This window comes from Pinus tabuliformis, chromosome 2_2 (genome assembly GCF_031772625.1).
Source record: "Pinus tabuliformis cultivar Carrire ecotype Pingquan chromosome 2_2, CPIR1, whole genome shotgun sequence".
Lineage (NCBI taxonomy): Eukaryota > Viridiplantae > Streptophyta > Pinopsida > Pinales > Pinaceae > Pinus > Pinus tabuliformis.
In genome coordinates, this window is record NC_142300.1 from 632,093,852 (window position 1) to 632,119,418 (window position 25,567).

Consider the following 25,567-nt stretch of genomic DNA (forward strand, 5'->3'; position numbering starts at 1 on the left):
GCAGAAGCCAAAACTGCCGGGAAAGTTGACGCAGAGGGCAAAAGCCGGAACTGCCAGGAGTAATCGGAATTGCTAGGAGCAATCGAAACTGCCGTGAAAGCTGATGTAGAGGGCAGAAGCCAGAACTGTTGGGAACAACCGGAACTGCTAGGAACTGTTGGGAAAGCTGACGTAGAGGGCAGAAAAGGCTGACGCAGTCCCTAGAGGCTGCGCTGGGGTTTTTCGTGGGGCAGATTGGAGCTGAGGAGCTACGAGAGTGTTTATCCAGGGTTTCAGCTAGAGCATATGTCTCCAAAGGAGAGGTACTACTACCGAGATTATTCTCTGTTGGGTGAGCCGGTTTTGGCACCCAGATTGTATTCAGAAACTGCATAATAATAAAACCCTCAGATAGCTGCACTAGTTTTCTCGCATTGGGTTTTTCTGGGGACATTGGTCCAAAAACAACGGTGTCACTTGTGTGCTTGTTTTGTTTCCTTCAGTTGATGATCTGTAATGTGTTGAGCATGTACTTGTATTTATTTCTAGTATTTACATGGTAAATAACTTGTTAATTAACAGAACAAGTAGGTAGGAATAAATCAGAAAGTACATGAAGGGTTTCTAATGGGTTAGACTTAGAAATTCCAACAAAGAGATATGAAGCTAGTGGAAAACCATGTACTGGAAGGGCGTACCAACTCCTTGTTGTTGGTGAATGTTCTCATCAAATGAAGCACATATGCATGCTTATATATAAATTTTGAAATGTTTTTTGATGATTTAACAATATCCTTGACAAAAGAAATTTTTCCTATGTCCTCCAACATCAAGTCAATGTAGTGTGCAACACAAGGTGTCCAAAATAAGTTAGGATGCCTCTCCATAAGCATCTTACCAACAACAACATAATTTGCAGCATTGTCCGTTATGACTTGGACAACATGTTTTGGACCCACATCCTGAATGAACACGTCCAACAAATCACATAATAACCATGCATCTTTAATATGTGCAGATGCATCAACAAATTTCATAAACATTGTCCCCTTGGGACAATAACTAAGAAGTTAATAAGGGTTCTACTCTTTTGATCGGTCCAACCATCTGACATCACAGTGCATCCTCTGTGTGCCCATGAGCCCCTAAAATCCTCCAATCTCTTAGTGCATTCGGCCTTTTCATTCTAAAGAATACGCCCTCTAAGGTCATCATAGGAAGGGGCTTTGTACCTTGGTCCAACAATAGCAATAACATCAATTGCGGGCTGGAAAAATGGATTGTTCCTGACAATGTTGAAAGGAACATCACTCCAAAGAAGACACCTGCTCAACAACTTGTTAGCTTCTTCCTTCTCCCTTTTTTTAAGAGATGACATGATAAATGGTTGTGTACCAGTTGTGGTTCTAGGAACAAAAAATGATGAGGTAGCTATGGAGTTGACTGCAGATGCTGATGTTGAAGAAGAACCAATACCACTCTCACAGTCACCTCCCAATCCCACCACTCCACCCCTTGCCATTTGACTCTTCAGAGTTGCCTTGGTCACTTTGGTTGTCTCTATTTCTTCCAATGATTTGAGGGCTCTGTGGATTATTTCCAGATTTGTATTTGTGCAAGGCCCTACTTCATGTCCAGGAATTTGTGCAAGGTGGAACTTCAATATGTATATTGTGGCCCGCCCTTGTCATATGATGGCCACATAACTTGCAAGTCAAATTTGATTTGTCAAACCAAATTAGGTTAACCAAATTCCCACAGAGGGTCCAATTACCTTGGCATGTTTGTAACTTTGTTGAACTCTTGAGTTTTAATGTAAGATTGAAGTTTGAACCTAGGGCACAAGAATAATTGCAAGTTAAACAAATGAAATTAAAATTTACATATAACATTTTGAGTTTTTGACCCAAGAAAAACCCTCAACTCAATGCAACAATAATGGCAAAAAAAACACATTCAAACCCAAGAAAAAATCATGCAAAATAATTAGGGCACAAGAAGAATTTAAAAAAATAAAATTAACAATCAAGATTTTGCAATTTTGACAAAAAAAAAACTCTCCACTAAATGCAACAAAAATGACAAAAAAACCACTGAAATCGAAGCAAAAATCATGGAAAGTATATGGGTGACAGAAACCCCAGGAAAAACAAAAAAAAGGGCCAAATTTGATGCCCATACTTGAAAACCATGCCCTACTAAAGAAACTTGGTCCAAACTAGAATTTGTTTTGCTTGGGATGCTAAATTCCTTCACTTTTCTCCTCTCTTGCACTTGTAGATGAGTTCTCCTCCTCAGTAGCTCTCACCCTTGCCCTCTGTCTACAAAATGAATGGAAAAAAAACCAAGTAAAAGACTTTAAAAACTCACTGTCGTGCAGCCCGAGGATTTTTTTCGCATCGGATCGCAATTTTTTCAAAGCAAAAATATTGTCAATTTAATTAGATGATTTAATCATCATCACGGAAAAATCACGATTTTATCGCGATGTTCGCAACACTGGTTTTTACCACACAGGAGGAGCACTATACATGGAGATTACTATTCTTATTGTGCTTCCATTTTCTATCATTCTTCTATCTCATTCTCTTTCTTTTATAAATTGTGCAAGCAATGTGAGCGCAAGGGTATTATCACTATGGAGTTGTTTTGGGGGCAAAGAGTTGTTGATTATTACCTTGCACCTTTAAATTCTTCCACCATTTTCTTCAGAAATTGTAATTGAGATCAAGCATCAAGTACTTGTGATAGTTGGATTCTGCCTTTCATCATTGTGATTGTTCCAATCTTGTCTTGTGGAGGAGGAATTGTACATCTTAGCTTTCTCAAGATATTGGAGAGTTATTGGAATGATTAGACTTGTCAATGACGTTGTCCATCCTACAACCCTTTGTAATAAAGACATTCAAGCACTTTCTTTGCAATTTATCCCTTGTTTTTTGTTTAAGAACTTCCATCTCCTTGGGCCCTTATGTGCTTTTAATTTACACTTTTGATGAAATTTTAGCAGTAGGATTTGGATACTAATATTCACCATCTACACTTTTTTCTTCCTTCATAATGTGACTCCATAAAGGTACTTATCAAATCTTTTTAAGCTATTAATTTACTCAAAAAGCGAAAAAACTATCAAATTATCTCGATTTTAATGTATCTTACTCATTCTACACATACAAAATTAGGCATATTTAATTTGTCTTTATCGCTTTTCTTCCATAAAACAACGAAATTGGCTTGTTGTTTTCTTGTTTTTCATGAAGAGATATAAGATAAGATAAGATAATTATATTAATGTGCGGCAAATAACCACAACAGTAGTTCAATGGGACTGGAGTACAACCAGTATGAATATAATGTGGGAGTGCCAATGCAACTCCTAGAAAATGCCAAAAATAATATGAAGAAAGAAACCTACATAAGTATTACATCCGGACATATGTATAAAACTGTGACAAAGGTATGGTGAACCGTGATACAAAAAAATGAGTGAGTTTGTCCAAGGCTAGAATTGTGGAGAGAAAACTTTACATTTTTTTTCATTTTTTCTGCACCAGGAGGCATTGAAAACATCAAAAAAATATATAAAAACAACACTTTAAATAACATTGACAACAAAAACCAGTCAAAACAGTTTGTTGTTCCAGCTATTTTTGTTAAAATTGGCAACTAGGGCAAAACTTCATGTGGGTCATCTTATTCATGGCTGATAATATTTTTATTAGATTTCTCTCGTCAAGAGGTGTAGGATTGATATAAATATCATCCGATTCCGATAAGTATTCATGGAGATATGAATTTATTTTGACTATGGAATTATTATCAAGCCAACCTACAACTCATGTAGGCTCAGAAGCCCAACAGTCGCATCTATTCAAACACCAACGTTGTGTATAAATACAGGAGGACTTTTCCTCATTTGGACTCACTCATCTCATCACATCTCTCTCTCTCTGCTGTGCAGAAAATAGTCTCTTCTCTACTGTGTAGAAAATGGTCTCTCCCTCACACATTTGAAGCCGGAAGCTGCTGAAACTGACGCTGCAACTGCAGAAGTAAAGATTGACCTGCATGGACTAGAAGATCTCCTCATCTGAACTGCACTATAGGTTCATCTGAACCTCCTCTGAAAGCTGCAACTTTTGGTGGTGGAATCAAGTCAATCCAACGGACGGTTTGCAAGATATCGACTGCCCTAGTTTGAAGCCGAAAGCTCTCGAAACTGAAGCTGCAACTGCAGAAGTAAAGTTTGACCTGTGTGGACTAGAATATCTCCTCATCTGAATTGTGTTGTAGGTTTATCTTACCTCCTCTGAAAGCCACAACTTTTGGTGGTGGAATCAAGTCAATCTGACGGACGGTTTGCAAGATATCGACTGCCCTAGTTTGAAGCTGGAAGATGCCGAAACTGAAGCTGCAACTGAAGAAGTAAAGTTTGACCTATGTGGACTAGAATATCTCCTCATCTAAACTGCGCTGTAGGTTCATCTAAACCTCCTCTGGAAGCCGCAACTTTTGGTGGTGGAATCAAGTCGATCCGACGGTCGGTTTGTGAGATATCGTCTGCCCTAGTTTGATGATGAAGCCACTAATGTTGATGTCGCTGATCTAGGGTTTGCTACTGCTGATATGAATCAGATTTATTGTGCTATTTCTCTCTGCTGAATTATTGAAGAGAAAAGAATATTTGATCAAAGGGTTTCCCCACACATTGTGGGGTTTGTCTCTGGCTAGCTGCCACATCTTGTGTCTCTTGTCTTGGCTTGTTTTCTGTCGATTGTTTAATGTTCTATCTGCACTTTACTTTATGTACATGTGATTGCTAATCTGTGGAATATAATAATGAAAAGAAGTAAACTGTTATAAGCATAGAACATACCATAACTTAACATGGTATCATAGCTGAGGTGAAGACAAAGTCCGAGCAAAAGCAAGAGCAATCATCGAAGAGAAGATTGGCAAGGCTATCTTAAAAGAACAATGGGGTCCTCAACACTCTTTCCTGTCGAAGACAAGCTCTGTGAGAAAGCTGACTATCACGGATGGAAGATTTCTATCGATCTAACCCTTGAGGATCAAGGAGTATTGGATCATGTGAGAGGCAATATTGTTGAGCCTTCATCAAATGCAGCTCCTGCTGCCAGGAACAAATGGAAGAACAGAGAAATTAAAGCGAAGAAGATCATCCGGGACTCTATCGAAAAGCGCTTGGTGGCCTACATCTCTGAACTAGACACCTCCAAGGAAATCTACGATAGACTGGTGAGCTTATTTAAAGTTAATGATGCAAATCAAGTTTTGTTTCTTAGAAATAAGCTGAGGGAAATCAAGAAGGGTAAAGATGAGAGTATGCAAGCATACTTAAGAATCACCGAGATCAAGAACGATCTCCTTTCTATTGGGGAGACTATTACTGACAGAGAAATGGCACTCACAACTCTTGGAGGATTACCATCCGAATGGTACGTGTTCAGGACTACTCTTCTGAACAATAATGTAATTCCTGGTTTTGAGGGATTAATGGCTAGCTGCATTCAAGAAGAAACAAGGGTAGAAGAGCAAGAAATGCCCTTGCCTAAAGGTCCTCCTGCTGCTTTTTCTTCTCATGCTAAGAAAAGAAATAATCCTGGGTCTAAATAAAAAAGAAAGGTTGGACCTAAGGGTGGAAGAAAAGGACGATGTTACATTTGCAATAAAGCAGGTCGCTATGCAAGGGAATGTCCTGATAGAAAGGAGTCTCACTGTGACGATGATCAAAATCCCTCTCATGGTAATCGAAGGGATGGAAAATTCAATAGCAAAGGTAAAAGGAATGTTGGAAATCAAGGAAGAGGACAACCATTCTAGAAGACTAGAAATTCCAGGATGTATTAAATGCACCTGACCTCAAAAAGAACCTGGTGTCCATCTCGGCAATGGAAGACAAAGACTACAAGGTAACCTTCAGCGATGGCAAGGTACGTATATGGAAAAATAATGTTAAAGATGCCTTTACTCTTGGGTTTCGAGTTGATTCATTATATCAGGTCGCTAGAAGTCTGCTAGGTGTCATGTCTTGTGACACATCTCTTCAGCCCGAACTTTGGCATGGGAGGTTTGCTCACCTTCATTACAAAGCTCTACTCGATGTAAAGAAAATGGTAATAGGGATGCCCGAATTCTGGGTAGAGAAAGAAGGTGTACGTCCAGGATGTGCCGAAGGAAAGCTCAAAAGGGTACCATTCCCCTCAAGCCTAAGCAAGACCTCCAATATATTACAGTTGGTTCACTCAGGCATATCTAAGGCTGGCATTAAGAGGGAGACTACTACACCACATACTCCAAAGCAGAATGGTGTGGCACCGTATGATTGTGGAAGCTGTCTCTATGGGTAGATGATGTAACAATGCCTGATGTGGAAGAACTGATGGATCCTATTTATCCACCTGAGCCTTCCTCTTCCAGGAAGAGGCCTTCATGGCTTAGGGGGCTACTTGATGATGCTAAAGGAAATGTTGCACCTCGAGGAACCTTCCGTGAAAGTAAGAAACCCAACAGGTATCAGGGGTACCTGACTAGTATGAGCACAATCATACAAAATGAGCCTTCATCATTCTCAGATGCCGTCAAGCATCAAATATGGAAGGATGCTATGACCGAAGAACATGAGTTTATTATGAAGAATGATGTCTGGGAAGTAGTTCCCAGACCCCCGGGTGAGAAAGTTGTCACTTCTAAATGGATTTACAAGATAAAGCATGCACCAAATGGAAGTACGGAAAAGTATAAGGTTCGTTTTGTTGCTCGTGGCTTCTCCTAGAAGGAAGGTATAGACTATGATGTGATATTTGCACCTATTGCCAGATATACGACCATCCACTTGATCACAACCCTTGTGGCTTCACAAGGACGGAACCTACATCAGATGGATGTCAAGACCATGTTCTTGCATGGTTCAATCAAAGAAGAGGTCTATGTGGAGCAACCCGAAGGATTTGAGATTTATGATTGAAAATCTCATGTATGCAGGTTGAAGAAGGCTCTCTATGGGCTAAAGCAAGCACCCCATGCATGGTATGAGAGGATCGATAGCTACTTGATGACGTTGGGATTCACTAGGAGTGAAGTCGATCCTAACCTTTACCTTAAGGTTGAAGATGACAAGCCTCTTATACTGGTGTTGTATGTGGATGACCTCTTTCTAACAAGTGCATACCCTCTCATTCACAAATGTAAGAGGGAGTTGGCTTCTGAATTTGAAATGAAGGACCAAGGACTTGAAGTGTGGTAGAATCCAAGGGAAATTTTCCTATCTCAAGGAAAATATGTGGTAAAGATATTGGAAAGATTCGGTATGATGGACTGCAAGCCTGTGACTACCCCGAGGATCTTAACTTTTAGAGGTTATATGGTAGTGATGTCAGACCAGATTTGGGAAATGCCTCTGAGTTTCATAAACTTATTTGCATTGATGTTCTTGGTGAACCTCCGTCCGAAGATATGTTTTGCAGTTAGCAATGTGAGCTCATATTTGGTTGAGCCTCACTAGATTGATGCCAAGAATCTTCTGAGGTATCTTCATGGCACAATTACTAATGGGTTAAGATACACAGCCAGAGATGTGAGACTACTTGGATATACTAATGCTGATTGGGCAGGCAGTGTGGTGGATCGTAAGAGCACTTCCGGGTGTTGTTTCACCTTGGGATCTGCTTCGATATCCTAGATGAGTAGGAAGCAAAAGTTGGTGGCTTTGAGCACCGCCGAAGTAGAATATATTGCTGCTAGCATGGCCTCCTATGAGGCAGTCTGGTTGCGAAAGCTCTTCAGTGAGTTGTTTGGATTTACATTGGATACCACTGTGATTCTCTATAACAACCAGAGGTGGGATTTGATTATTGAGGAATCCCGTATTCGTCGATTGCTCCAGAAGATAGACATCATTGGGGATATGGTAAGTCGATGAGCAAGGAGGCTCCATCGCATTAAGATGATGTACAGGTCGATACACCTTGTCAAAGCCCCGAGGAAAAATCTAATCTGTGATTTTCCCAAACGACTTGGAGTCGTCAAGAAACCCTTGTACAAGGGTCCTGCATGTGCATACATTGAGCTCTGGGAGCTTTGAGGGCTTGCGGTTCTTACTGGAGCAACATACGACCACAAGATGACTCACCCTCCCTTGGTGGTGCGCACTGGAACAAGATGATTCGCTCTCTTGTGGGACAAGATGATTCGCTCTCTTGTGGAACAGGATGATTCACTCTCCTGTGTAGCAGGATGATTAGTTCTCCTATGAGACCTGGATTGATGTGTTCTCCACGGCGATTGTAGCAAGATTGATGTGTTCTCCTGTGAGGCCTGGATTGATGTGTTCTCCATGGCGATTGTAGCAGGATTGATGTGTTCTCCTGTGAGGCTTGGATTGATGTGTTCTCCATGGCGACTTCGATTGATGTGTTCTCCATGGCGATTGTAACAAGATTGATGTGTTCTCCTGTGAGGACAGGATTGATTAGTTCTCCTGTCGAGGCATCCTACCCATGCAGTCTGGGACTCATGGGAAGTACCTCTCATCTGATCAATGAGCAGGGAAATGAAGTTAGGGACCATAGTAGTATCGATGGACGCATCGTTGTATCTACCATACTCCCTACGCTAGGATGACCTCCATTGATCTGGGATCAATGATATTGGTTTAGGACCAGTGGTAGGAGTTGTACCATACTATGACACTGACTTCGATTCGGTTGAGATTGGTCTGGGACTAGTGGTACATACTCTGAGACTGACTTCATGTCAGTGCAGTACTAGTCTGAGACCAGTGAGAGTGGTACATACTATGACGCTGACTTCGGGTCAGTTGAGGCTAGTCTAGGACTAGTGGTACACTCTCTGAGATTTGATACGTGTCTGGGACCAATGGTAGGAGTGGTACTTACTATGAAGCTGACTTTGGGTCGGTTGAGACTGGTCTGGGACCAGTGGTACGCACTCTGAGACTGACTTTGAGTCAGTGGAGGATGATACTGGTCTGGGACCAGTGGAGTTGTACACACTATGATGCTGACTTTGGGTTGGTTGAGACTGGTCTGGGACCAGTGGTACATACTTTGAGACTGACTTTGAGTCAGTATGATACATCCTCGATCATTTCTTCTTCTTCATAATTCAGACAAAAGCAGAGCAGAACAGAACAAAGCAGAGCAACGCATAACAGAGCAGAGCTATACAGATCAGTACAGGGTAGAACAAGACAAAGCAGAATAGGAAGAATAGAGCAGAGCAGGGCAAGGGTCAGGCTATACAGGGCAGTGCATTTGATGGATGAATAGTAACGACCGATAGACATATTGCAGATGAAGTTCTCCCTAGTTGAGAGGGAGTGTTAAAATTGGCAACTAGGGAAAAACTTCATGTGGGTCATCTTATTCATGGCTGATAATATTTTTATTAGATTCCTCTCGTCGAGAGGTGTAGGATTGATATAAAGATCATCTGATTTCGATAAGTATTCATGGAGATATGAATTTATTTTGATTATGGAATTATTATGAAGTCGACCTACAACTCATGTAGGCTCAGAAGCCCAATAGTCGCATCTATTCAAACACCAACATTGTGTATAAATACAGGAGGACTTTTCCTCATTTGGACTCACTCATCTCATCACATCTCTCTCTCGACTGCGCAGAAAAGGGTCTCTCCTTCACACATTTGAAGCCGGAAGCTATTGAAACTGAAGCTGCAATTGCAGAAGTAAAGATTGACCTGTGTGGACTAGAATATCTCCTCATCTGAACTATGTTGTAGGTTCATCTGAACCTCCTCTGAAAGCCGCAACTTTTGGTGGTGGAATCAAGTCAATCCGATAGACGGTTTGCAAGATATCGACTGCCCTAGTGTGAAGCTGGAAGCTGCCGAAACTAAAGCTGCAACTTCAGAAGTAAAGTTTGACCTGCGTGGACTAGAAGATCTCCTCATTTGAACTGTGCTAGTCATCTGACATCCTCTGAAAGCCACAAATTTTGGTGGTGGAATCAAGTCAATCCGACGGACGATTTGCAAGATATTGACTGCGCTAGTTTGAAGCCGGAGGCTGCCGAAACTGAAGCTGCAACTGCAGAGGTAAAGTTTGACTTGCGTGGACTAGAAGATCTCCTCATCTGAACTACGTTGTAGGCTCATCTGAACCTCCTCTGGAAGCCGCAACTTTTGGTGGTGGAATCAAGCCGATCCGACGGTCGGTTTGTGAGATATCATTTGCCCTAGTTTGATGATGAAGTCGCTAATGCTGATGTTGCTGATCTAGGGTTTGCTACTGCTGATATGAATCACATTTATTGTACTATTTCTCTCTGCTAAATTATTGAAGATAAAATAAGATTTGATCAAAATGTTTCCCCACACATTGTGGGGTTTGTCCCTGGTTAGTTGCCACATCTTGTGTCTCTTGCCTTGGGTTGTTTTCTATCGATCGTTTAATGTTGTATCTGCACTTTACTTTATGTACATGTGATTGCTAATCTGTGGAATATAATAAGGAAAAGAAGTAAACTGTTATAAGCATAGAATATACCATAACTTAACAATTTTTTAATGCACTTAATTAATAAATTACTTTATATTTACATTGGGTTGTGTACCCAATGCTAATGCAAAATTTCTGGATTATTTTTTAAGCATTTACAGCACTGTAACAGTTAATTACATCTCTAAGTAAATTTTTTGTTTTTCACTTTAAATTAGCACATTTCAATGTATAGTTGCATTTGAAAGTTTTCCCATAATTAATATAAAATTCTACATTTTTGTGCACAATCCCATCATTTATGACAGATTCTACTTGCTGTAAGTTGGATTTAATTTCATATTTTAGATAGGCTAAGAAGCTTTATTTCAATTTTAGGTGTCTGGGCATTCTTTGACCCACAGTTGACTCTTGAAACCATTTAGGGATACATCCCTAGAGTTAGCAAGTGATAACTTCAAGTCAGAGGAGGTGAGCAAGGTGGTAAGGCTTATTTCTATTGGACATTGGATAAACCAATGCTCCCCATGTGTTTCGCGGCATGTGCTTAACCGCCTCTTATGGATCCATTAACTTTGGCGATGCGTCCATTTACTAACATGTGCAGGTTTTGGTGTAATGGCAATCGTGATTCCAAGAAGTGGTATCAAAGCCAAAGGTCTCAGGTTCAAATCACACCTGGCTAGCACTAGGAGGGAGATTGTTAGACATTGGATAAACCAACACTCCTATGTTTTGCGACATGCGCTTAACCGCCTCTCATGGATCTATTAACTCTGATGATGCGTCCGTTTACTAACACCTGCGGGTTTTGGTGTAACGACAATCGTGATTCCAACAATTTCCTATAGTTATTTGGATTCCCTTCACATTTTACAGCGTGGGAATTTTTGGGTGATAATAGTCTCCTTTCAACACGTTCTTCAAGATTCATCTATAAGTTGACCTTATGCTATGCAAGTCCCAACAATAAATCATGTACTTTACTATTACGGAGCCTTGTTTTTGGGGATGTAAACCAGAGCAAGATCATGGAGAGATAAGCTTGATGAGTCTTCAGTTTGGTATGATGCCTCGCTTGGAAGAAGACTTGGTAACTATATCCTTGATGTTCCATGGTGGCTTTGGTGCTTTTGTTGATGCAAGAGTTGAAGGATGGACTTGTCAATATGGATACTAGCACTAGAGTTGTCTAGCCATGTACATGTGGGATGCAAAATGATCATGTTTTGCAAACCATAAGGAAGATAACAATGCTAGCATGGAGAGCTTTTAGCTTGTGCTATACAGGTTTGATATAGGAATTTCGATTGTTGATGCCTGTTGTTGTGGATATCTGGTGGTGGCTAGGGTTTTCATAGCTTACTTATCTAGGGTTTTGGAGAGCTTGAAGATTTTACTAGCTTGTGATAATCCATGAGTATGTACATGTATTTCATTTATATATGTGTGTGTCTGTGCATAGTTTCCAACTATCCAAAATTATGTAAGGTGTAGATTTGACTTTAATTTCTATTGTCTTCTTGATTGGGTAATTTCTAACACTTGTTGTTCGTGGTGATTTGATATAACATAGGATTGAAATTTTGTAATATCCCAAACTAGGAAATACAACCATGCAAGCACAATTTTTGCACAAGCAGAAATAGATCAATAAACAATAGAATAACAAAAACAAATCTGAGCCATTTTATTAAAAATTTCTTGGAGATGAGTACGATAGAGTAGAATGATGGAACCTGGGCTTGCTACTGCAAGCATGCAATACACAGGTGAAAATCTAAGCAAAATCCAACTAGAAAAAGGCCCAATCTATACAAACGCATTGCCCAGAAAATTATTGCTGCTGCTGGAGGAAAACTCTGAAATGATCCCTCAATAATGCTCCAAAAATTCCCAAAAATTAGGAGAAGGCTCCTCACACCCAATCAAACGAAACCCAAAAAAATCTCAAGCTAAATCCACCAGTCACTCAAGTCCCAAAAACTGCGTGTAGCTCTCAGTCTGCCAATGAGCTATAGGAATCGAACTGCTGGCAAAAATGCACATTTCCCCCCTAGGGAAACTCCTCGAAAAGCCAACGGAATTCCTTCCTCAAACTCCCCACCAAAATCAGCTCCAATATCCAACACAACACTGCTGCTCAACCCCTACGCAGAGAACAACTAACCCTAGCGCAGGCCCAAAGAAGAGAATTTTTGACCCACAAATCTCCAACACTTTCAGCCTGGAAATTTCCCACAAACAACTCGTCCTCCTCAAAGGAAAATTTTCCCAAAATAGCCAACCTGGAAGACAACAAATGCTAGCTCCTCAAACACCAACGAAATCCTCCACTGCGTCCTCCAGAAACTCGCACATGCTGAAGAAACATTGCAAAATCCCAAACAAGATACCAAAATTTGCCCACAACATCTCTCTTAGAGTGGCACTCGAAGTCCCCTGAAGAAGAGTTGGAATTTCCGCTTGGAAATTCCTTGTGCTAAACAACACTGGTTGACTTGGCTAAGCAACTCAAGCAAACTCTCCAATTCTGAAATGAAATGCCAAGAAGATGCAAAAATGAGGCTCTTCCCTTCCTTTTATAATTTTTGCTCAACCTTCCTTGTGGGCTCCACCAATTCGAACCCCTTGCTCATTCCCTCTTCCATGTGGTTCGATTTCTCCTAGCGAGTTCGATTTCCCTTCTTAAGTGACCCGCACAACTTATCATCACTTTAATTTTCCCCTTTTATCCTAAGTTTAACCTTTATTTCTTATCAAAATTTAATTTGAGCCTCCACAACTTATTTCTCCCAAGTTTTTTTATCAAATACTATATTAATCCCCAAAATTACAAAATTGAGAATTTCCTTGGCAAAAATATTAATTGGGGACATGACAGTCCTCCCCTCCCAAATGTTGCTTGTCCTCAAGCAACTGCAATGCTGGATGTTGTAAAATTTGTTATCCCTCCAAAGTAGCATCCTCCTCTGGTAAGTCTTTCCACCTGACAAGATATTCTCTGATAATCCTTTTCTTGAGCTTTCTCTCCCTCTCCTGCAGGCTGCAATATGGCCTCAGGTATCAAAATCAAATGACCGTCATCATCCAAGGGTGGAAACTTTGTTGCAGCTGTAACCTATTGTCCCAAGGCCTTTTTTAGGCAAGACACGTGGAACACATTATGCACCTTGCTCCCTGGCGGAATCTATAACTCATAAGCCACCCCCTGCTCGCCTGATCACCTTAAACGGTCCATAAAAACGGGGTTTGATCTTCGTAGCTCCATTATGCTTCAATGTGGACTATTTTTGTTGAGAATAGCAACAAGAAATGCTAAAAATGGAGGTGCTAAAAATAGCACTGCTATAAATAGCAGTTTGGGTACCAGTGCTGGATTGGGCAACATGGAATGAAAAATGGAAGTGCTAAAAATATAATTTCTATTTTTAGCAGTTCAGGATGGATTCCTATTTTAGTCAGTCCCTAGACTAAAAATAGGAAGTAAAATTCGAATTTGAACTTAACAGTTGTTTGAAAATAAATTAATTAATTCTACATGAGTTAATTAGTTGTGAAAAATCAAACATGAAGTCTAAGTGAGGACATGCAACAGTTTATCTATTAATTGAGGAATTTATCCATTGGTTAAAGAGATAAGGATGAGTTCTAATTTGAGTTGTAATTAGTTGGCTCAGTTAACTGAGTCAAGTCCAATTAGATTGATTTAAATAGTTTGTTTAAATTAATGTGAGTTCAGTTAGTTAATGCATGCTGGCATATAACTGCTGCACTTTAGATAACTGAATATTCTCTCATGAATAACTCATGCATTTCCATTCAGATAGAGACCCAGTTGAGATCAGAGGAGGGACAATGTACTATCAGGTGGATGGATTTTTCCTATAAAGGAAGCTCATCCATGGAGAAGGATTTATCTCCTTTAGGAATGCATAGTTGGATCAGAGGTTAGTGAGTGTGTGAAGAGGCCAATTCACACAAGTGGCTGCACTGGACGCCAATCAGAATTGCGCAAAGAAATAGGAGGCTTGGAGGGTAGAGGAGAAGGTTTGAGAGAGGCCTTTGACTGTCTATGAGCAGCAGAGGGATTGCAGAGAGAATATGATAGCTTGTGAGCTGATTCTTTTTGTAATACAGACTATATTTCCACTTGTATGATAATACAGAGTTGGGGTTTTAAGCTGAGGCTTTCCCTGGGTTACTTCTTCTGTGTTATGTGTGATTGCTTCTCATTCTCAGTTATATGTGTTTTCATTGATCGTGCTCAAATTGATTAAGCTTTCGCAAAGTTTATGGTAGAAATAGATCTTGTATTGTGTTTTAATATATTGCATAATCTGTTGATCTACAGTGGGAATTTCTACATGGTATCAGAGTAAAGGTGATCAAAGCACAGAACAATATACTAGAGAAGATTTCAAAGTTTTGAGTTTTGGGCTGAGAGTTTGTAGAGCAGATCTGAAAATTTCTGTACAAAATTTTCAGAAACAAATAGCATATTTGGATTCCTTGCGAAAAAATACCCAAATTCAAAAAAATAATCGGCTGAATCGAAGTTCGTATGAGGGAGATATCGTTGATTTAAAATCAACTCTTTTTCCAAAAAATTTCATGACGGTAGGAAAGATGAAACAGATTGGTGTGCTAACCAAGGACCTGTATGCTGTTGAGGTTCAAGATGCATATAAAGCCTTGAGGAGCAAGGCAACTGATGAAGACTTGGTGGTTGAGTGGGAGAGTACATTACCTCTCAACATGCAGCGCTAGAAGAAGTTTCAGACGATTGTGGAGGAGCCACGATTGCTGAAGAAGCTTCAGGGAGTTGTGGAGCAGCCACAACTAGAGAAGCCGAGAGGAGATCGAGTAGAGACATCTACTTATGCAGAGACCTCCAGTAGGGGGAACTTCGAGCCAGGTGGGAAGAGGGAGTACATGCAGCCATACCTCCAAGTAGGAGGTGGGGTGCTGTGGAGTGATCATCCCAAGGAGGAGGCATAGGATCCTTGAGGTACCCAACCTCTTTGATTCGACTTTGCTACAGGAGCTTCGATGAGGAGTAGTAGGATTAACTGATTGGGTAGAGACAGATGCGGATGAAGTGGAAGAGAGAGCTACAGTGCAGGAGTCCCAGGACTGTGTAGAGCTAGCAGGCTGCAACAATGCGAGAGGCACAGGAGTGTCTCACCAGTGCACGATGGCACAGAATGTGTGCAACGGTGCGAGATGCATGGAGTGTTACAGAAGCTCAGAGGTCAGAGAGGGAGCACTTGTCAGCAACAGGTAGAGCTTCAGCATCAGAGTATGTTTCTAGCCCAACAAAGAGGTCAGTTGGGAGTTTTTTTTGTTCCGAGAGTTGTTGGAGCAACCACACTTGGTAGAAGTGTTGCATGCAGAACATTCCGAAGGTATAGGATCAGGTTCGATAGGAAGCCTTTCTTGTTGAGAGGGAGTGTTGAAAATAGCAACAAGAAATGCTAAAAATAGAAGTGCTAAAAATAGCACTGCTATAAATAGCAGTTTGGGTACCAGTGATGGATTGGGCAACAAGAAATGAAAAATGGGAAGTGCTAAAACTAGAATTGCTATTTTTAGCAGTTCGGGATGGATTCCTCTTTTAGTTAGTCCATGGACTAAAAATAGGAAGTAAACTTCGAATTTGAACTTAACAGCTGTTTGAAAATAAATTAATTAATTCTCCATGAGTTAATTAGTTGTGAAAAATCAAACATGAAGTAAATGTGAGGGCATGCAATAGTTTATCTATTAATTGAGGAATTTATCCATCAATTAAAGAGATAAGGATGAGTTCTAATTTGAGTTGTAATTAATTGGCTTAGTTAACTGAGTCAAGTCCAGTTAGATTGATTTAAACAGTTTGTTTAAATTAATGTGAGTTCAGTTAGTTAATGCATGATTGCATATAACTTCTGCACTTCAGATAACTGAATATTCTCTCATGAATAACTCATGCATGTCAGTTCAGACAGAGACCCAGTTGAGATCAGAGGAGGGACAATGTACTATTAGTTGGATGGATTTTTCCTATAAAAGAAGCTCATCCATGGAGAAGGATTTATCTCCTTCAGGATTGTATAGTTGGATCAGAGGTTAGTGAGTGTGTGAAGAGGCCAATTCACACAAGTGGTTGCACTGGACCCCAATCAGAATTGCGCAAAGAAATAGGAGGCTTGGAGGGCAGAGGAGAAGGTTTGAGAGAGGCCTTTGATTGTCTATGAGCAGCAGAGGGATTGCAGAGAGAACAAGATAGCTTGTGAGCTGATTCTTTTTGTAATCCGGACTATATTTCCACTTGTATGATAATACAGAGTTGGGGTTTTAGGCTGAGGCTTTCCCCGTGTTATTTCTTCTGTGTTATGTGTGATTGCTTCTCATTCTCAGTTATATGTGTTCTCATTGATTGTGCTCAAATTGATTAAGCTTTTGCAAAGTTTATGGTAGAAGTAGATCTTGTATTGTGTTTTAGTATATTGCATAATCTGTTGATCTACAGTGGGAATTTCTACAATTTTAGCACTCTGTATTTTTCCTAGGCTGAGGAGGAAAATTACAAAGGTAACCACAAACTGCTTGTAGGATTAGAAACTAGCCTTTCCAATCCCAGAGAGGGTCCTCTCTCAATGGATTTTCAATCAATCACAGTTTAGGATTTTAGGCTAGGTATGGAGGTCAAGAAATTGGTTTTAAAATTGTGGTTGCAAAATGAAGGAAGAGCCCATTGGGCATGGAGTCATAAGGGTTTTCAATAATTAATCACCGATAGACAGAGGAAAGCTTCAATCAGGGCGAGGTAGGCAAACTCCTAGATCTTATAGAGCTATTGGGGGTGGATGGACAAATAAGATTTAAGATCAATTTAAATATAGAGCATACAAAGATGAATTCTACACTTAAATCTCAGAAAGAAAGCATTAATATTGCTTAACAAGCCAGAGCAGAGTACTGCAAGTAAATTCTACTCATCATCTTCTTGTAACAATTAGAAAGGAAAATCCATGTGAAACTTGAAAGAAAAACAAATTTACAAAAAGGAAAACATCACCATTTGTTTGACACAAGAATCCTGAAACCAAACTGCCTCTGTATCACTAAATTAATTACTTCTGTTTGAGCTCCACAACTTACAGTCAAAAAGAAAATCTTCTTTTTCCTCACTATCAACCCCTCCTTCCATATTCAAACTTGAATATATACAAATACAAATTTTAAACTGTTTTCTAATTTGCTGGAAATAAAATGAATTAAAATCATAAAAGATAAAACCTAAACTAAATTGGTTGCAATGTATCTTGAGTTGCTTGAAGACTACTAGAAATCTGTTGGATTGTTGCCAGGGGGTCTTTGATTATTTATTTTCTGCCTTGAAAAACTCAACCGCTATTGAGTTTTGATGCTTAAAAATTATGGAACTAATTACTTCATTTCTGCTGGAGGAAACAAACTTGACACCTTTTAATTGACTCCCTGGAGATGCTTATTGGCTGATTTGAATGTTTGAAGATGGCAGAGTTTGTTTTTATTCTACCAGGTTATTTTCCACCTGTGTATTTGGGTGCTCATTTTATGCCTTTAAAATATGGAGATAATCCCCCTCAGACTGATTAAGTGCCATTTGTCTTTGACTACTCAAAACTGTCATCACAGTTTGTTATTTATTGACTAAATGCTTGCATGAAATCTGGAATTTGATCTAATTGCGACTTGTCTTTCAAGAAACCACCTTTATCCTTTGAATATGAGATTGATATATCCATAATTGCCACAAAATCTGGAATGCAAATTGAGCCCAATACCTTGAGGCAGACTGAAGATTATTATTTCTTTGAGATAAGGCTTCATTGTGATTTGAGGAATCGTGGTAGGCTGAGATAGTTGATTTAGAATAAATTCTGTGTGCTGACCAATAACTTAGCCTTTACAACATCTTTGTTTCAAACAAGAATATAAGGGCATTTCTAGCTTTTTGCGCAACAACCCCATAACCTTTAGGCTGTCATAATTCAAAGTATTCAATATTCTTTAGGGCTTTAACTCTTCTTTTGAATGAACAAAGTGACAATTAATTACCCACTCATACTTCCTTTTAGTCTCAATAAAGTGACACGAAATAGGTTGGGTATAGAGGCAAAGTAACCATCTTAGTAATAGGTTGCTCCTTGGCATTGTAAATGCCATAATATTCTCTTGAATCTGCCATCAGTTTTTTGTAGGGTTCAATATGACATCTCCCATTTTGTTGCACAAATTTGGGCTGCAATTTCCTGCTCTGTTGATGATACAACCATCTTCTTGTTAGTTTTTGGTAGCATTGGAAGTGCTCTAGCCTTGAAAATTGGTGGAGAGGCTAAGGCACATGAGTTCTAAAGAACCCAGAAACCATTTGGTGAAATTCCACCCGGATTGTATTTTATTAAAATAATTAATATTTTTAATGGAGTTCCTAAGTCTAAACTTAGGGAAATTAAAATATTAATGGGTATTAATCAAAATATGGGTGAGAATGATCTAGAAGGCGGATCAAGTCATGTTTTAATCTTAGCCGTTGATTAGAGACTTAATCTCGGCCATCAAAGACTCAACAAGACAAGTATAAAATGGAGGTTTGGGGTTCATTTGGAAACACAGAGAGATTGAGGAAATCGATTTTCTGAGGTGAGAAGTTCTTAGGAGGAAAATCAATTGGGGAGATCTTGCAGCTGAGGGGCAGAGAGAATGTGGGAGGACTTTCCGGAAAATACAGAATAGAGAGGCAGAGAGAGCTTGCAGAGAGGCAACGCAGTAGCCGTGAGGGCCAACGCTTGGCCAGTCTGGGCCCACGCAGTCTTGATGCAGAGCTAGAAAGGCCAGCGCAGAGCAGAAAAGTTGCTTGTCACGCAAAATCCAGAACTGTTGGGAATTGCCGGAACTGCCAGGAACTGTCGGAACAGCTGGGAGAGCTGACGCAGAGGGTAGAGAAGGTGACGCAGAGCCTGAAAGGCTGACGCAGGGCCCTATGTAGGGCCAATGCAAAAATAACCGGGTTAGCCAGTCTTGTGCCAGATCAACCGGAATTCTGCTGGGTGAAGTGAGGTAAAACTCACTCAGATTCTCTGCCAATATTTTCTTTGTAAAGGATTGCTAGATGAGCATCCTAGATTATATTAAGATATTTACTGCCAATAATAAGAATCCTTAGATCTACTGCACTGGTTTTCCCACATTGGGTTTTTCCGGGGACGATTGTCCAAAAACAAGTGTGTCAATGTGATTTTTCATACGCAGATGTTTCTCTTGCTGTTTAATTTTCAGTTCTAGTTTGTGAAGTCTGCAACTGAATTTATTTTGGTATTTACTAAAGTATTGGTAAATAACTTATCATAAATAAGTAGGAGAAATAAATCAATTATTGCAGCGAATTTTCACACTTATTTGAATGCAAAAAGCGTGGCAAGACATCGAATATTTCCGGTAGGAATATTAACAAGAAATAAGATTTTTATTTTGAACATGAATAAAAAAAATCCCAATAGCCCAAATCGCCATTGCTTTATAAAATCACACATTTGCTCCTGAAGAATCTAGCGATGAAGCATTTTATTTGGACACTGGAAATTTGGCATAAGAATTGGAGGTTGACTCTCTAAAATAAAAAACTCCCATTCTGTCCTTGCCAACTTCGAAAACAGATATTAATGTCACCTTCTCCCCCATAAGAAAAAATCAACTGACACATATGGTCACTTGTTACCTGGGCGATCTGCTTGAAGCATACGCTTAACGCATTCACAATTTATAAATCGATCTGCAAGGTCCATAGACTGGGCTTCATTTACCAATGTTGCAGCTGCCACTAGATCTCTTGCATGTTTAAGTATTTTACCTTTCACCAAGTAAATATCAATGACAGTTGGGGTATGTGCTATAGCCTCATCAATCTTGGCAAGAGCTAAATCATGCTGCCCTCTGATGTCATAATGCTGGGCAAGCAAAAAGAGAGTCCATAGAAGTGTTGATGGTGGCTTTTTCTGAGACCTTGCAGAAAAAATTCCATTATTCTGAAGAGAAGCTTCAATTTCAAGAATTAATCCCCCCAATATGTCGGTCTTGCTTGGGTGATCATATAAAGGACGTAGGTCTGAGAATAGAGAAGGAACCCCCTTAGTTAGAAAGGGTCTAATATAGTTGTCTGTTGCCTTCCGAAACTCTTCATTCTCGAGAAAGTCAAGAGGTATGCGCTTAGCAGCTGCAAACCACAGATATTCCTTTTGAAGAGATTTGTACAAGGAAGCCAACTTATTAACATGCTCTGGTGAATGCTTCCTCCTCTCTAGTGATAGACCTAGACACTTCTGAAGTGCTTCATGATATCTATAATTTTCAGAGTTTTCCGCAAGGAGGGACTGATATGTTGCTTCTTAAAAGCCAACTTGTCAACTATTTTGGTCGCCTTCTTATTAAGTTCCTCTAGTGCTCTTTCTGGAGTCCCCACATTCCTCAAGAAGAGAGATCTTGTATAGAAGCATTTCAGAATGTTCATAGCATTCATTATAGGGAGGATAGTCCTCTTCCAGTGTCCCCTCATATGCTTCCAAAATTTCTACAACTTTTCTTGGATCCGAGTTCAAGTGATGTGCAACAACGAATCCAATCCATTTCATACGGTGATTGGGCTTCAAAGTTGATAGTTGCTGTCTTGTTTCCACAAATCCTGACAACTCTCGCATTTGTGCCTGTAGAAGAGAAAGGTCCCGTAGAATTTCAATATTTACTGGATCAATCTTAAGAGCATTTCTATAGCTTTTGATTGCATCACTATACTCCCTATTTGAACGGTAGAGAAGACCATAAACATGCCAATAGACATGACTTTTCACATCATTCTTTAAGCCATGCCGAACAAGCTCATAAGCTTCTGTCTTACGATCCATGCAATTATAAATCAAACCCTTCATTGACAATATATCAGGAGGCTAGAGCATCGGACTCTATTTTTCTAATGATAGGTTTGTGACAAATCTCTGCATTTGAGTTTAACCTGTCGATGTTTTCCCATACTCCGTAGCTCATTCATAGCGAAATTATTCCTTACAAAAATTTCAACCGTGTGCTTGCTAGGAAGCTTTGGCGATTTATTGGTAAACGCATTTCTGGAGGTAGCGTGTTTGCCATATTGTCTGTAGATGAACCTCCCAAATCAGATCCAGTAGACAGAGTAGTCAACATGGAAAAGGGTTTGGAAATCTCCGATCTAAATCCTGTCTTGACAAACTCATCTACCTGGCATTTCTTTCGACACTTGCAGGCATCAACCATAACATTTTAGCGCACATGGTGATCTTGAGTGGTATATGTTGGTGGACGCGTGCCTTGGCATTTTATGCCCTGCATGAGATCTCCTTTGGCCATTGATTTTGCCATCATAGTTGGATGAGTGACCACTGTCACTTACCCGCTGCATTTGTTATAGACATTTTTGTGCCTTACAGCATTGAGCATGAAATGTCCATAATCTAAAGGATCCAAAGTCCCTAAACATGTTGTTCCTACCCCTAGAGGAACAAGGCTAACAAACCACAACAATTCACAAAAGTTCTCCACCAGAAACTGCTCAAAAACAAGTCAATTCAGTATCATTTCAGTGGCTACACTAGCTGTTTGCGCTGAATGTCAAAGCCAACACTGGCTACCTGCGTTGAATGTCAAATGGAACACTGGCTACCCGCACTGAACGAGAGTGGACATGTGGCAGGCTCATTTCTCAAGGTGTCAAAACCCAGGAAGCTTCCAAAATGACACTTGCCTCAGGGAATTCGACTGGTGATGAGTAAGAGGTTCCAAATCTCCAAGTGGATGCAAGAACCTCCAAGTGGACTCAAGAACTGACAGAGGGAGAGGACACTAGTCAGATCTCAAGCTGACTCATCCTCTCTCCAAACATCTATATATGGATCTCTCCTCCATGAGATCTGGAGGCTGGAATTTTGTTATTGCAAAGAATTGTTGTTGGTTTGAGATTGGAATCATTGGATGCTTAATGCTTTGAAGGGGGTGAAGATAGGAATTTCATTTGCTGGGAAGGAGATGCTGGATTGGAGCCCTCTGGGTTGTATCTCTTCCTGAACCTTGTTATTCATCAATAAAGCTATCTTGGTTTCTCCTATATGCTGATGTATTTTTGATGTATGAATGCATTAGTATGTTTAGTTTATTTCTAATCCTAAACTAGTTATGAATGTGAATATCTGTCTTTGTGTAGTGTTCTTCTCTTGTGATCTTGCAGGAACCCGTTGAAGCTGGACAAGCAAGAAGGCAAGTAGCTGTGAACTCCCAAAGAGAAGAGAGACCAGATGGAGGGACAAACAGAAGACACCGGTAAGTCCATTGATCTCTCTTCTTTAACATTTCATAAAGGAAGAAACCAGAATAGCTGTCCTTGTTTGTTGCTAAGGCACTGTCACACCTTAGGTGGATAGGATCATCCTGCATAGGCATTTTTCCCCACAACAAATTGGCGACTCCGCTGGGGAGATCTGTTTAGTCATTTTATTTGTGTTTCTATCATTGTTCGTTTCATAGACTTGACAGCAACAATCGAACTGCATCTTTCCTGGGTGCAAAGTAGACAGTTGCTGCTTTGATCCAATTACTGGACTTGTCTATGATCTGAACAATAGATTCACAAATGATTTGATGATCCTTTGTGATAGATCTTAGTACCCCTCAAAGAATCCCTTTGATTACACCTTGCTTGTTGCTTTTATTTGGCCTAAAACTGTGAATTAAATAGCAATCTGTGACCCAGAACCTGTGGGAAACGAGAGTTTCTCCTTCAGCGTAGACCCAGTGAAGGGATTCTGCATTTCAACGCAGGTCCCGTGAAGGTTACCTGCGCTAAATGTCAAAACCCCTGTGTTGAGGTTGCGCTGAACCAGTTTTGCCTTGTGCAGCTGGGGTTCTCTGCTCTGTTTTGCCTTGTTTTGATCTCTGATTTTTGCAGCCTGTAACCAGCATAGGTACCAGTGTGATAACTCCTTTTCTCTGCTTAAATTCCGCCTCCTTTTGTACAAAAAGACTGTGATTTTTTTTATGTGTTTGTGGCGTCATTTACAGTTTTCCTTTGCATGAGTGAAATAGTCATCCTGTAGCCCTTGATTCAGATCTGTTGTTTGTGATCTTAGAAGAGAGTTCATTGGCTGTTTGCAGTTGATTATACATTTACTCTTGCTTATTGGTTTGAGTTTGTCTCTTTTAAGTATCGAAACAAGTATTCATTTCGAAAATCGTTAAGTGTTGTAATCTCTTCTACCCTCCCTGATTTCGAAAAAGTAAACTTGTTTGTATTTGTCATTTAAAAGCAGATTCAAAGTTGTACAAAAAGCTTTCTTTGTAGGTATCAATACTAAGAAAGCGGAAAACAAACACCTGCATTGTGCATTTGCATCTTGATAGTTTGCATATTTGATTTAGGAAAAGTGCATTAGAGTGTGCTGATTGCTCTTTGAGAAAAGAGGGTGTCTTTCTTTTCCCTTAGTAGCTAGGATTTTCAAAGTTGAAAAGATATAAAGCTTGCTTATCATCTTTAGACTGCATTTAGGAATTGTATCATACATCTCGTGGTGAACCTTGAAAGGCAAACTTCTAAAAAGATCAACCTAAAATAAATTGAATGAACTTAACAATGCTTTGCAACATAACGCACAACATAGAGGTCTAGGCTAGAGACGTGTTCCGGCGTCGTAAAGCCTGGTGACTGTCGATCTCGTTGATGGCGGGTGATTCCTCCTGAGGGACGATAGCGCCAGTACGGATTGTGCTCCCACGTACCGTCGCGTATATATTGGGAGACCCCTATAGGCATAAAACCTTTATCCTTAGGAAGCCGTGTCGGCCGCCCTACTGATCGAAATGCACTGAACACAGCATTCAGGAAGATCGACCGCCCGTACCTTAAAAATTATTCTGCGGTTTTGCGAAAAGTTTGGCACACCCTCTACCTAGAACTCCAGAGCAGTTCCTTTTGGCCTTTTTCAGACTCTATAACGGAAAAATTCCATCTGAGCATTTGTCACTTCGGGCTCGTTAAAACATCGAAGGAGACTAGAGTCATCTTTTGCTTTTTCTCGACTCTTTAAAATTGAAAAAGCAGGTTGTGTCTAAGCGTCGTTAAAATTTATTTTAAACAGAATAATCATCACCATTCCCTCGTTGATCTTCGAAGTTAGTCTCTTTTCATCATAAGTTCTTGTAGAATCGCTAGAAAATCTTTTGGATAGACTAGATATGTCTGAACAACCGTCGACATCCAGTACTGTGTCATCCGACACAGCAGCGGCAGAGCCTCCTGCTGCTACCCCAACGATGTTCGATGGTATACCATCTGTCCCGGCAAGTTATCAACAACAAGCCGGAGTCCCATCAGGGACTGCTTCAACGACATGGTTAGTTCCTATTTCTTCATTCAGATTATCATCTGGTATTTCTTATGTTGAAACTCAACAAATTGATCCAATGTGTCTTCAAAGGCCAATCTTCCCTTTAAGTACTGGATTGCCACCATATGGAGGGCAGTATGTCTTTTCATTGTTCCCTCCCGGAGAACAACCATATGGGAGTTTACAACAAAGTTCAGGTTGCAATACAACAGCCTCTTGTCTCAACGACTCAATCACAACCTCAGGTTAGTGCCTCCTTATCTGGAGCGACTCAGGATCAAACAAGTACTGTGACTCCTCATCTTGGTCAATCATCCAGTATTGGTCAACAGCAAATGGTTCAACAACCAGAGCTGGTTCAAACTCATCAACCCCCATTCCAGCAATCATATCAAGGACCTGAGCAACAAGTCTTTGTAAGTAATGGGCAATCGCATTTCCAAAGCGGTAATCAACAACCATATTATAATGGTTATGCCCATCAACCTTGTCAAAGTTGCCAACATCAAATACATTATGCTGGTATGCAAAGACCCACTGCTCAGGCAATTCCATCTTATCCTGGGTATGCTTCGCCTAACCTGAATCAACAGTTGCCCTTTGTAGCAACTCTAGAATTACCAGATCTAAACCGGCTGACGAATGATCC

At 40.1% G+C, this 25,567-nt stretch overlaps 1 pseudogene; it reads right to left on the reverse strand.

Moving 5' to 3' along the window:
- The window catches only part of LOC149194215 (N-terminal acetyltransferase A complex auxiliary subunit NAA15 pseudogene), a 119,406-nt pseudogene extending 97,607 nt beyond the window's left edge, over window positions 1-21,799 (reverse strand).
- Between the last annotated feature and the right edge of the window lie 3,768 nt (window positions 21,800-25,567).